The sequence below is a fragment of the Bubalus kerabau genome, chromosome 11 (assembly GCF_029407905.1).
Source record: "Bubalus kerabau isolate K-KA32 ecotype Philippines breed swamp buffalo chromosome 11, PCC_UOA_SB_1v2, whole genome shotgun sequence".
NCBI classification, from domain to species: Eukaryota; Metazoa; Chordata; class Mammalia; order Artiodactyla; family Bovidae; genus Bubalus; species Bubalus kerabau.
In genome coordinates, this window is record NC_073634.1 from 65390477 (window position 1) to 65402429 (window position 11953).

Genomic DNA, 11953 nt, shown 5'->3' on the forward strand with positions numbered 1-11953 from the left:
AAAAGAATTACTAGAACCTAGTGAGTAAATTACCTGTGATAGGGAGTGAAGGATGAAGAAAAGTTATCAGTTATGATGCTTTGGATTGCAAGCAGCAAAAATTCCAACTCTAACTAGCTTAACCAATAAACCAACAGTCACTTGTCTAGATATGAGGTCCAGTGAAAAGATGGGCTACAGGGCTGAATGATCCAACAGCTCAGTGATGTCATTAAGGACATGCTTCTTTCTTGTTTCATTGTTCTTCCTTAGTAATGGCACCCCACTCCAGTACTCTTGCCTGGAAAATCCCATGGACGGAGGATCCTGGAGGGCTGTAGTCCATGGGGTCGCTAAGAGTCGGACACGACTGAGCAACTTCACTTTCACTTTTCACTTTCATACATTGGAGGAGGAAATGGCAACCCACTCCAGTGTTCTTGCCTGGAGAATCCCAGGGACGGGGGAGCCTGGTGGGCTGCCGTCTATGGGGTCACACAGAGTCCGACACAACTGAAGCGACTTAGCAGCAGCAGCAGCAGCAGCAGCAGTGTTGGCTTTATAGTTGCCAACAATTCTTGTGGCTGTGAGTTTCACCATCTAGGTCCAAAAAGAGAAGATTAGGAAGTCATTTTTGTAAACTCTTTCTAAAACTCTTTTAGAAAGGAGAGAAAGCTCCTTTCTTAGAAGTCTCACGAATTGATTCATGGTGACCAGGGGATGCATGAGTCTAGTTATCTTAGGATAGAGAAATATATCCTGCCTCTAGATCCAAAGCTGTGATGAGAAGGTGTGGATATCCCAATGAAAATTGAGGTGATAACCTAGAAAAAACACCTACTACATGGAAGGAAAAGGATAATGACTCCCAGATGTTTGGCTTGTATGACTATGAGCAAGTAATGCCATTCATTGAGTTAGGGAATATAAGACATTGAGCAGCTTTTGAGGGGGAATTTGATGAGTTTCATTTGGGGTATACTGAGTTTGAGATGGCTCTGAATCTAGGTGGAGAAGTGGAGTGGGCAGTTATATACATGATTCTACTGCCCTGAAGAGATATCTGGACAGTAGAAGATCAAATTGGAGTATACCATCATATAGATGGTAACTGAAATTTTAGAAGTGGGTGAGATCCACTTCCAGGGAGAGAGGCCAGGGAGAGAATGCACAGCAGAAAAGAAGTCACTAATAGCATCCAGGAGTCTCAGAGCCAATAATAGCATAAAGGCAGCTTCATGCTCTTCTTGCCTACTTTTTAAGTGCTGGGAACATCAGCACTTAAGATGCCTGGGAACTAGCGAGAACACTAAGACATACAAAGTAGGAAAACATAATCTATAAGCAGGAAAAAAGTCAGTCAATAAACAAATCTAGAAATTACAGAGATGGCAGAATTAGCAGTAAAAATATTAAAACAATTATTGCAAATATGTTTTATATGCTGATACAGAGAAATTAAAGGTATAAAAATGGAATTTCTAGAGAAACAGCAATTAAGAAAAGTAAAACAGAGAGCCTCAATGATCTGTGGGATAATATCAAGTATTCTAGTATACATATATATAGATGAGAGGAGGGTGAGAAGGGTGATAGAAAAATTATTTGAAGTAATATAACTGATATTATTTTTGTATTTGATGAAAATTACGAGACAAGAAGCTCAGTGAGCCCTCAGCAGGATAAACACACACATTCCCACGTACTCACAAAAACCACTGCAAAAGACACCATTAAATTGTTGAAAACTTGTGATAAGAAAATATTAAAAGCAGCCAGTGGGGGATAAAAGATTATGTATAGAAAAAAAATTTCAGTAAACTTCTAATTAAAAACTATGCAAGTCAGAAGACAATGAAAGGGCGTTTTTAAAGTGCTGAAAGAAAAAAGTCTGTCACATAGAATCCTATATTTAGAGAAGATATCTTTCATAAATGAAGGCTAAAGAAAACAAATGCTGAGAAAATGTTGCCAGCAGAACTGCATTATAAAAAATGTTAAAGCAAATTCTTTGGCATAGAAAAATAGTACTATATAGAAACTTGGATTTATACTAAAGAATGAAAAGTGTCAGAAATGGAAACTATATGCGTTAGTATAAAAGATTTTTCCCTTCACTTAAAAAAATTCTAAAAGATAATAGACTATTTAAAGCAAAATTTATATAACATAACATAACATATATGGAAGTAAAATGTTTGACCACAATAACTATTTGAATTCAAAGGGTGGAAGCAGGAAATGGAATTACATTGTTAGAATTTACATCATATGTAAAGTGTTATACTATTACTTGAAGGTGTGTGCTTAGCGCTTCAGTCATGTCCAACTCTCTATGACCCTATGGACCATGGCCTGCGAGGCTCCTCTGTCCATGGGATTCTCCAGGCAAGAATACTGGAGTGGGTTGCCATTTCCTTCTCCAAATCTGATGTGAGACAAGCCAAAACGACCACCACAATTTAATTGAAGGCAAATTGTGATAAATTAAAACTGTATATTCTAAACCTTAGAACAGCCATAAAAAAAAAAAAACCAGGTATAGCTAATAAGCCAATAGTAAGCAGGTAATAAATAATAACAGTATAGCTAATAGAAACAAAAATATAAATGAAACCTGTGTCCCTAAGGACCATGGAAAAGACATGCAGCTCTGGACTTTCTACCTCTTGACTTCTTTTAAGTGAGAGAAATAAACTTCTGTTTTCTTTAAAGGCATAGTTTTTTGTAGTCTGCGCTATGTACAGCTGAAGCTAATCAGAACAGCCACAAGCCTAAAGTAATTTCATCAAGTAAAGTGTGTTTCCCAGAATCAGGCAGACCCACATATTGCTCAGAATTTGGCCGCATGGCCAATAAATTCAACATATGTTTTGGGGTCATGTATTTGTCACTAGAATTCCAAGGACAGTTCATCTCTTGTATGAGTATCATTTATTACTATCAATTCAATCAGTTTATTCTTGAAGGAAAAGATACATGTAAATTGCTTAGTGTAGTCCTTGGAATACAGTAAATGCTCAGTAAATATCTGTTACTTTGAAACAGAGCCACAATAACAAGGTAGATGTACCACCACTTAGACCCATGTGGGGTTTGTGCTCCAATGCCAGATGTAGAAAATCGAGGTGGCATTCATTTATTTGTCAAAATCTCTGAATCTCTTTTTGAAATTTACCCACCACAGTTCTATTGTGTTCTTCAAAATCTGAAGTCCTTTGAGTAGAGGACATTTGAGTCACGGAAGATGCGTTCACCTCCAACTGCCACCTACTTGGTCCAATTATCTAGTCTAATACATACATTTCCTTGACCAAAGCAGCTATCCTTTGGTTGAAAATCTACAGTTCCAAATTTGTTATATTCAGATATCTAGTCATTTTAGTGAATCCTAAGAAACTAATAGGGCTTCCCTGGTAGCTCAGCTGGTAAAGAATCCATCTGCAATGCAGGAGACCTGGTTCAATTCTTGGGATTGGGAGGATCCCCTGGAGAAGGAATAGGCTACCCACTCCAGTATTCTTGCCCGAAGAATCCCATAGACAGAGGAGCCTGGTGGGCAATAGTCCATAGGGTCACAAAGAGCTGGACACGACTGAGCAACTAAGCATATACAAGGGACTAATAAGTTATATTACTGGGATCCCTTGAATTCTAAAAAGTTTTTCATCTTGGAAAATTGCTTAGTAAATTTCAATATTTCCTCTACCTTATGACTATACGAAAGTCAGCTAAAACTATGTTTCTACTCTCCCCCAGGCAAATATAAAAATGGTATTTAGGATGTGAACATAAGGAAAAATCACATTATTGGCACCTGTCTCTAAAACATCATGCAATAAACCTAATTTACTAGTAAATGATGCAGAGGAAATTAGACACACTCAGCTTTTCTTATGACTTGAAATATTACAAGCTTATATTTCTCCTTACATTGGAAATTTTTCATTTCCTGCAAATGAATATATCTTTTTATGTTTAATCCAAATTTCTCATATTTTATACTGATAAATGATTACATACTGTTAGTTCACATACACTAAAAGTTATTTTTTGTTTCTAAAAATTTAGGCAAACTTCCCTTTAGGATCAGGAAAACCCTAGACTGCATATTTAACTCTTGCTGAGGTTCTTGGATTTGAGAGTAATAACGTATGTGTGTGTGCGTGTATGTATGTGTGTTCATTTCAATATTCAGATAATAAATAAGTTCTCTCTCAAAACTCCTACCTTCTAACATTTCTCCCCCAAATAAAATTATTCTCTTCTAATGTCCTCAAAAATCTCCAAATAGCTCATAGTCAACATGGAACATGTTCCTATTTTAAACCCGTGAATGACACACAATTTGAAGGCCTGGGCTTTCACTCAAAAGATTTGTAGGCCCCAAATGTTGGTTCTGACATTTTAGATATATGTGGAAAATGTCAAAGACAAGCTAGTTAAGATTTTAATGTTTTAAAGGAGTATGTTTGTACATCAAAGAATGCAGTCTATATATTAGTATTAGTCCAACCAACATGTATGCCAGCAGTTACTTTGGGACTGTAAAAATTACTGAATAATGAAAGGAGTGGAAAACTCATGAAGGGAAGATTTAGATTGTGTTTCCATCCCTATTAATTTATTTAATCATGGAATAATTACTTGTATTGATATCTTCATACCTCAAATTTCATGCATTTATTCTTTCACCACATATTTATTGAGCATCTACTATGGTGCCAGGCTATGGACACAAAGATTAATTAGCATTTTATCAACCCTCAAAAAGCTTTTAATCAAGTGTATAGATAAGTGCAATGAGATTTTATAGGCACTTTTTTAGAAGGATGTTTAGGAAGTAGTGAGACTATAGATAGGGAATAATTTCTCATGAGAATGCAGTCAGAAAACACTTCAAAGAAGAGGTGGTAGTTGGGTTGAGTCCTGATAAATGAGTAGGTGCTTATCAGATAAGCAAGGACATTTCAGTATAACTGATACTCTAGAAAAGATATGGAAAAATGAAATAGCAGGTCTCTGAGTTTGAGTCCCCCCTTCCCCTGACACAGCGGTTTGTTTGTTTGTTTTTTTCTGGCAGCAGGAATTCCTCTTTATTTCTCTCAAGTTCAGCTATGTATTTCATTTTTTGCTTCTGTTATACTTATGTAGAATGTCTATGTATTTGTATCAGAAAAGGTGGCTCCAATTAGCTGTCTGTAATGATGTAGGAACTTATTTTTCATTCTTTTAGAAAACTATTTTAAACACTTAGCCATATCCCAAAACTTTTAAGAACACATCTGTCTTTCTAAAATACCATTTCATTAGTGTTCAAAGTGTCTTCCCTGGTGGTTCAGAGGGTGAAGCATCTGCCTGCAATGTGGGAGACCTGGGTTCGATCCCCTGGTGGGGAAGATCCCCTGGAGAAGGAAATAGCAACCCACTCCAGTACTCTGGAAAACCCCATGGACAGAGAAGCCTGGTAGGCTACAGTCCATGGAGTCGCAAAGAGTCGGACATGACTGAGCGACTTCACTTCACTTCTTCAGTGTTCAAAGTGGTTCAGCGGCTAAGATTCCATGCTCCCAACACAGGGGGCCTGGGGTTCCATCCCTGTTCAGGAAACTAGATCCCACATGCTGCAACTAAGACCAGCACAACCAAATAAATAAAACAAATTTTTTTTTTTTTAAGAAACATGTTGACTTTTAAACATTACAGTCTTGAGTAGTAGAATAGAAAGTCTTAGGAGGCCAGGGGAGGGTGGGGAGAAGGTTCTGGGTAAACATATTTAAATTTGCTAAGTTATAAAACTGTAAACTCATGATACTTGCTTCAACACTCCCTATTTCATCCTCCCAACTAGGTAGATGCCCCATAACCCAATCTTCCCTGTTTACTTCATCTAGTTCTCTGAGCTACTTTAATAAATAAAATAGGAAGTTACTCCCTAAACTCCTCAGTTTTTTGTTTTCTGTTTGTCTGTCTTTATCTCTTTGTAGGCCTAAATACAGGAATGGTGAACTTTGCCAATAGAAATTTTCTACTTGAGTTCTGCCTCTCTGAGAATTGATTTCTTACAACTACCTCTCTTGAACTGGTACCCCCTTAATATTTCCTCAAGTAGTTCCTCCATGCAGTTTCACATCCTGCTTTAATCATCTGTGTCTCCTCCTGCTTGTCCTGCCTCCATAGTTACCTCTCAGAGATCAGTTTCTTCACAACCCCACTTCACTGTGTCACTGTGCAAAACTGCCAGCCTCCCAATCTGAGTCACCCGATGCCCCTTTCTAGTGTTACCAGCCCAGGCTCCTGTCCCCAGCCTGCCCCGTCTCTTCTCAGGTAGAATCAGCATCACACGTTAGTAGAGATCCAGTTCCACCCATTTGACTAGACTTAGCCAGCCTGGAGTTTTTCAATTTGTGAGAGTACTTATAAAAAATGTATTATTTGAAAATCTTTTTATTACAGAAAATTTCAAGTATACAGAATGGCAGAGAATAGTCTGATGAACCCCATGTATCTATCCAACATCCAGGTTCAACAATTTTCAACTCCTGGTCAAACCCGTTTTATCTCTACCTCTACTATACTAGTTTATTTCAAAACAACCCCCAGATGCCATATAATTTCATTTGTATCCCTCTTACAAAGTATCTTTACTTTAAGAACATAACTATAATGCAATTATTACCTGAAAATACCATCCCTCAGATACTTCCCTAACCTCCTCAAACACCCAGACAGTTTTTATGAATTGAGATTTAAAAAAGAATATATGTGCTATTGGTTGCTATATCTCTTAAGTCTCTCTTCATAGAAAAAAAACAAAAACTTGTATTTTGAAAATTTCCAAACATATGCAAAATAAGCAGAAAAATATAAGTACTCAACACCCAGCTTCAATAATGATCAACAGTCTGTCATTCTTGTACCACCTATACCTCCATCCACTCTCCAATTTCCATTCAATCGTTTGAGGTAAAATGTCTATATATTTAAATATACAAATCCTAGTGGTACAATTTTGACAAATGGATATACGAATATACCCAACACCTCTGTCATTACTACACGCTTGTGCTCAGCCATGCCTGACTGCAACCCCGTGGACTGTAGCCATGGCTCCTCTGTTCATGCGATTTCCCAGGCAAAATGACTGGAGTGGGTTGCCGTTTCCTACTCTGGGGGATCTTCCCGACACAGAGATCAAATCCTCATCTCCTGCATGTCCTGCATTGGCAGGCAGATTCTTTACCACTAGTGCCACCTGGGAAGCGCTTATCATCACACAGGACATTTCTGTCTCCCTAGATGGTTCTCTTTTGCTTCTTACTTCTTCACTAGCAACAACTTCGATTTTTAAAAAAAAAAATCTTAGATTAAAGAGTCAGGCCCTAGTGAGGACAAGATTCCAGCCCTAGTGAGGACCAGAGTCAGGACATAGTGAGGCCCATAGTCAGGTTGTCTTGAGGACAAGAATCAGGGCCCAGTGAGGACCAGTCAGGCCCTAATGAGGATGACAATCAGGTCCCAGTGAGGCAAAGAGTCCGGCCGTAGTGAGGTCCAGAGTCAGGTTTCAGAGAAGACCAGAGTCAGGCCATAGAGAGGACCAGAGTCAGGGCACAGTGAGGCACAATGTCAGTTTCCAGTGAGGACAAGAGTCAGGCCCCAGTGAGGCACGGAGTCAGCCATAGTATGGCAAAGAGTCAGGCCCTAGAGGACAGAGTCAGACCGTGATCTAGATGAGAGTCAGGCTGTGGTGAGGATGAGAATCAGGCCAAAGTGAGGACTAGAGTCAGGCCCTTGTGAAGACCAAAGTCAAGATATAGTGAGGACCGTAGTCAGGCCATAGTGGTGACTAGAGTCAGAGCCCAGTGAAGACCAGAGTTAGGTCCCAGTGAGGCAAAGAGTCAGGCTGTTGTGAGGCAAAGAGTCAGGCAGACTCTTTGTTGTGAGGCAAAGAGTCAAGAGTTAGGTCCCAGTGAGGCAAAGAGTCAGGCCATTGTGAGGCAAAGAGAGGACCAGATTCGGTCTATAGTGAGGACCAGAGTCAGGCTATAGTGACTTATAATAGTCTTGGAAAATTATATTATTTTATGTTCAGCATCTTCTCGGTATAATGTCTATGAAATTCATCCTTATTATTGGATTAGTTTGTTATAATTGCTCTTATTGTCACACATGTTTATCTTTTCTCTTGTTGGACATATGGTGAATGCAAGGTTTTAGCTATGGAGAATAAAGCTGCTAAGAACATTCTTACATAAAACTACCAATGGTTAAGTCTTAAGTAGCATGTCTCTTATAAAGTTGCTGTGAACAGTAAACTAGCAAATACTGAATGATTACTCTGAAAGGAAACACAAGGTAAGTTTCTGAGAGTGTCTGGTCCCAACATTTTAGTCAACTGATCAGTACATAACCATGTTTTATGTGCACTTCTTCTTAAAGACACCTTATTTAATATGTACTGTTGATCCATTAACATTGAACTCACAGTCAACAGCACTATAACTCAAGCCAAATGAAGCTTCAGTTCAGTTCAGTCACTCAGTCATGTCTGACTCTAACCCCATGGAAAGCAGCACTCCAGGCTTCCCTGTCCATCAGCAACTCCCAGCATTTGCTCAAACTCATGTCCATCAACTTGGTGATGCCATCCAACTATCTTATTCTCTGTCTTCCTCTTCTCCTCCTGCCTTCAATCTTTCCCAGTATCAGGGTCTTTTCAAATGAGTCAGTTCTTTGCATCAGGTGGCCAAAGTATTGGAGTTTCAGCTTCAGCATCAGTCCTTCCAATGAATATTCAGGACTGATTTCCTTTAGGATGGACTGGGCTGGATCTCCTTGCAGTCCAAGGGACTCTCAAGAGTCTTCTGCAACACCACAGTTCAAAACCATCAATTCTTCGGCACTCAGGTTTTTTTATAGTCCAACTCTCACATCCATACATGGCTACTGGAAAAACCATAGCTTTGACTAGACGGACCTTTGTTGACATTAATGAAGCTTACCTAACACATATTTTCTCCAAAGAAAACATCACAATTTTCTTGTGCTTAGGAACATTAGACAGCACCTCAGTACTACATTTGTGGGCCATTTTAAACAAAATCACCAATGAAAAGCACAAAAATGTGAACAATTTGGCACTAAATGGACCACAAAAAGGACACTGATTGACAGTGTGAGAGTTGAAAGAAGAAGGCAGAGCATTGCCTCACTCAGTCGTAGCTAGGAATGTGAGCACTTAGTGACTCAAATTTTGCCTGCTTTTCATATGGTCACAAATGATCTGCAAAGTCACTATGAGTATTGATCTGAGGGTTCAAGTAAATTTTAGCAAGTAGATAAATTCATAAATATGTACTCCACAAATAATAAGGATCGACTGGATGTGTAAAACAGGGTTCTCATCTCTTCCCAATGCCTAGAATTGGGGCAAAAAAAAAAAAAAGAAAAAGAAGTGGTGCTGGAAAAATATTATGTATTTTTAAGGAAAGCAACTTGGCTAATAAGATTATCATTACTATAGACATCTACATTTTAGTTTCTGACTGGACAGATTTCATAATATTTAGGAAAACTGTGAACAGTAATTCTTACCTCTTAGAAGATTAGAATTCAAGAAAGTGCTGTCACTCAGAAGTAGTTTTACTGATTGAAGAGAAAGGTAAAAGGATTTCAGTAAAAGGAGTCAGTAAAAAAAAATCTTGTCTGTACACATAAAATAGTAGGATTGATATAAAATAAGATAATAAGCCCTTGTAACTGCAGGTTCGTTTGAACTTTTATTTACTCCTTTTCTAATTTTCATTGTTCAGTTAGAACAGTTATGAGATGATTTTACTATCCAGAGCAATTTGTTGCTATTCACTCCTCAACCGTAGCTATCTACCCTCATCTTTTACTGTCCAATTCCAAATCCCAACAGATAGTAATACACTGGAGGTTTAGACTGGGCTAGGGGTTGCAGACAACTAGATGATACATAATAAGAAAATCAGAACAGGTCAAGTTACTCTGAGGACAAATCCTCATATAAAGCCATGAGAGTCACAAGTGGTCTGATTAGTGACCCTCTGTAATGTTAAATTTGGAGTCAGACCTGAGATTTGGGAATGGTCTTCAATGAATCATTGTTGCGTCTCACCTTCCCCCTTAGAAAAATACCTGCTATGTTGCAATCACTGAGCATTTGCCAAATGCTTTCTGGGATGCTCTAATCCTTCTAGGAATACCCCCTCCTTCAAGCTCTTATCTGCTCTGTAGGAAAGTTTTTGAATTTCCAGACTCCAGCCTGTTGCGCCTAGATCCTGGCCAACCAACCTAACAAGTGTGTGGTTCAAGTGGTCCCCTCAATCACATGGATAACCAAATATGTCCAGGGAACAGAAGAGAATTATCACGTTAGTAATAACATGTGCCTGATTAGAGCTTGTGTGTAACTTCACACAGAGGGAAGAAACTAGCATTAGAATTCTACTGATGTTATGATCAATGTCAAATAGTGTCTTGATTGATAAGCATAAAAAGGAACACAGGAAAAACCTTGTTTTATAGGTACAGAGTAGTGAGATTGAGTAATAGAAATAATCAATAGTAGTGAGATTGAAAATAAGCGACTTAGCAGCAGCAAGTATAAAAAAATTTCTACTAATAAAGATTATGAGCTTTAGTATAATTTTTAAACCTTTCCCCCTCCTTTCTTTTTAAAGCCACTTAGAAATTTTACACTTACCTCTGGGTGAGTGGGTCCTATTTTGATTGCTGAATAAATGATCTCAAGATAATTGGAATTTTTGTCTTTTAAGTCTTTGAGATAACCTATCTTTTTTTTCTTACTGTTATTTTAATCCATTTTCTCTGTTTTATTTACAGTGATAGATTTGACGTTTCATATAAGTTAACCAGTTTGTATGTGTTCTCACGTATAAATGTTTGCCTTTTATTCGTGCGTGACCAATCGTGTCAATAGCCAAGGTGACAATTCAGCATGTCATTAGTAAAAATTCACAGCAGTTGTATTTCTAAATCTTAACACCAAACTAGTTTAAATATCGAATAGAACAGTCAAATATTTACATTACGTATTCCATTTCTTTGTGTTTAAGTATCATCTATTTGTCTTCAACTCTGTTTTGTCTAATCTTCCAGTTGAATAATTCATTGTAATTTGGAAGTGGTGATAAAAAATGAGGGTAGATGCCTATTGCTAAGGAGTGAAGAGCAACCAATTGTTTAGAAGAGCAAAAGAAATCACTTATGTGGTATACACAGATGGTTCAATTAACTCTGCTGCTGCTGCTAAGTCACTTCAGTCGCGTCCGACTCTGTGCGACCCCATAGACGGCAGCCCACCAGGCTCCCCCTTCCCTGGGATTCTCCAGGCAAGAACACTGGAGTGGGTTGCCATTTCCTTCTCCAATACATGAAAGTGGAAAGTGAAAGTGAAGTCGCTCAGTCGTATCTGACTCTTAGCGACCCCATGGACTGCAGCCTTCCAGGCTCCATGGGATTTTCCAGGCAAGAGTGTTGGAGTGGGGTGCCATAACTTGATTATTTCATTTCCGGGGGCACAGAACATTAGAAACAGTAAGTTTTTGCCCCAGTCTTTACAGACCTTAACATATATTGTGTATTTACCATGGGTGAGGGATAGTTATAGAAATAGCTAATTTCTATTAGCTATTAAAATTTCTAAGTGGCTTTAAAAAGAAAGGATCCTAGGTGGTATGTATTATTAGAATCTGCCTGCAATGCAGGAGACCGGGGTTCAATTTCTGGGTCGGGAAGCCCCTGGAGAAGGAACTGGCAACCCACTCCAGTATTCTTGCCTAGAGAATCCCCATGGACAGAGGAAGCTGGCAGGCTACAGTCCACGGGGTCGCAAGAGTTGGACATGACTTAGCGACTAAACCACCACCACCACCATGTATTATGAGTCCCCTCATTTCACAGACAAGAAACAGTTGGAGAGAAGTTG